Consider the following 2732-nt stretch of genomic DNA (forward strand, 5'->3'; position numbering starts at 1 on the left):
AAATATGGATCGAGATCGAAGATCTGTGTCGTGACCTCGTGGTCACAAGGCAGCAGCTTTACCACTGCGCCAAGGCTCCACTTCCCCGGACTGTGACTTTAATTAATGAAAATGATATGTGGTCACAAGGAATAAAAAAGAGTTCATCTGTTGTGGACGGAAGAAGGTTTGCAATACTGAGATATTATGCAGGGTAGCATAACTCAAGAATTGTAATAATTTAAGAAGATACAAGAGACCATGGACTTATTATTTTACATATGAGTATCTACTACTCACTTATTATGCAGGTCAGAATTGTCTCGTTTCACCTGGGGCCTGATACATCTGAGGCTAGAGGTGGAGCTGAAGAGCTCACTTTTCCTGTGCTACTAAAATTTGCAGGAGTTGTTACAACAAACTCATGTTCTATGTTGAGGTCTGCTTTCATGGTACCTTCCAATACTCTTACCACCTCCGACATTTTAGGCCTTTTTTTGCGATCAATCTGCAAGCACCACATTGCAAGCATCATCATCTGAATTACATCTTGCTTGTGTGCTTGCATGTCGTTACTGTTATTGTCAATCAAATCTACCAACTGATCATTCTTCACCTTTTCCTCCAATAGGGTGATGAGATGGACGCTCTCTTCTGACAGGGAAGTGTCGAGGTTCTTTCTTCCACTGATGATTTCCATCACCACGATGCCAAAGCTGTAGATATCCGCCTTTTCCGTGATCTGTGATGTCAACCATTCTGGAGCTAAATATCCAGGTGTGCCTCTCATTCTGGTAACCACTTGGCTCATATCCCTGTCGATGAGCTTGCATAGTCCAAAATCAGAAAGTTTAGCATCGAAGTTGTCATCCAAGAGAATATTTTGTGGTTTGACATCCAAATGAGCAATTCTTGTTGTGCACTCCTCATGAAGATAAGAGAGGCCCTTAGCTATGTGAGTTATAATTTTGCACCGCGTGCTCCAATCTAAAAGAGGGGCATCATTGTCATGTCGACAATAAATCCATCTGTCCAAGGATCCTTTGGGCATGTACTCATATACCAAGAGCCTATGGGATTTCTCTGCACAGAAACCAATCAATCTCACCAGATGAATATGATGAATGCTGCCAATTGTCTGAACCTCTGCCGAAAATTCACTTTTGCCCTAACCAGTTCGATCCAAACGTTTCACTGCAATCCTTTGATCACCAAATTGTCCCTTGAAAACAGACCCAAATCCTCCTTCCCCGAGCTTGTATGCGAATTGCTTGGTTGCTGCTCTTAGTTGTTGAAATGTGAACCTCATTGGTGTTCCTTGTAGCTCCCCAAACTCTTCCTCTTCTTCCATCTCATGCTGTTGTTGTGTTCTTCGTTTACATATAAAGAAGGCGACGAGGAACAAGATGGTGAGTAAAATGAAGCCGCCTAGAGGAGCTAGAATTGCAACAACTCTTCTTCCAGAGGGGGATTTCGGTTTCATGCTTGTTGGCCCAATAGCTGTAGGCAGAGTACTTGGGGTCGGAGGTGTTGCCTCGGCCGGGGGTGCAGGCAGGGGACTTTCAGCTGTAGGTAATAGTGTTTGATTAATCAGGGGACAGAAGATGACCTGGTACTCTGTGCCCGATGGGCAAGCGTAAGTGGAATTATCGTCAGGCCTGCTGTAGGCATCTGGGCACATATACTTAAAGAAGGCTGAGTAATTTGTGTAACTGCAACTGCTTGCCGTGCTCCGAGTATATGCATTGTTACACCCTCCCGGAGCCTTTAGCTCTCTTGGGCACTGCGATGTGATGTTGGCTGCGCACCTTGGCCCCTTGCTGCACCCTGACCTTCCCTGAACCGGCACCGGCAGGAAGTCCATGGGCACGTTGAAGCCATTAGTGAGCGAGATGTCGAAGAAATCATCATAACTTTCGCCTTGGCCAAGACTGAACTCACCCAGCGTGTTTGGCGATCGACCACTGACCGTACAGGCGAGCAAGCCGCTGCAGTCGCCAGTTTGGCATGACCCGCCTTCGCCAAGGAGTGAGCAGCCTGTGCGCGCCCAGATGCGCCCTGCTAAGGTACCAGCGGGCACATTCAGCGCCCACGTCTCCCCCGGATCGAGCTTCACGCCACCTCCTGGCAGAGCGGCTGGCCACACGGTGTAGGAGCATTGGTTGATGATTTTGAATGTGGTGGCCTCGCTGGTGGCAGCGAGTAGGAGTACGAGTAGGAGAGGCAGGAGGTGGAGAGATGAAGAGGTACTCGCCACTGCCATTTTTGTTACGATTTTTTGCTTGCACGTGTTAACTTGAAACAGAGTCTGAGTTGGAAACTTGCAATAGGGTTCCTGGGATGGCTAACAGGATGGAAGAGTGGTAGGGGATTGTAGATAGGGACTGCATCATTGTGTTGAATCATTCAGCGGTCAGCATAAAAACAGCGTAGCATGTCTATAGCCATGACTGTTTGTTAGGAACAGACTTGCTTGTTTGCTTGTTTAGTCCCTTTCGAATTGTAGCTGTACGTCTTCCAAAGAAAAAGAATGGAATCTATGCATGTGCATAACGTGTTGTTTGATCAATTTTTCTGCCTAACAAATTCTTTAAGCTGATGTAGACCTAAACCCTAACTGCACACTTGTCGTGGCATTTTTCTGCCTCCTCCAGCCCCGATGAGCACAGTTAGAGTTCGACGGTAGAGCCAGGGAGCGCGGCGACGGTGGTGGCTGACTCTGCGGCGACTGAAGGCGCCGTTTCCGGCTGCCC

At 47.4% G+C, this 2732-nt stretch overlaps 1 pseudogene; it reads right to left on the bottom strand.

The window, feature by feature from the left end:
- Positions 1–307: 307 nt before the first annotated feature.
- LOC123077073 (G-type lectin S-receptor-like serine/threonine-protein kinase SD2-5) lies at positions 308–2491 on the bottom strand (annotated as a pseudogene).
- Between the last annotated feature and the right edge of the window lie 241 nt (positions 2492–2732).

Source organism: Triticum aestivum, chromosome 3D, assembly GCF_018294505.1.
Source record: "Triticum aestivum cultivar Chinese Spring chromosome 3D, IWGSC CS RefSeq v2.1, whole genome shotgun sequence".
Classification (NCBI taxonomy): domain Eukaryota; kingdom Viridiplantae; phylum Streptophyta; class Magnoliopsida; order Poales; family Poaceae; genus Triticum; species Triticum aestivum.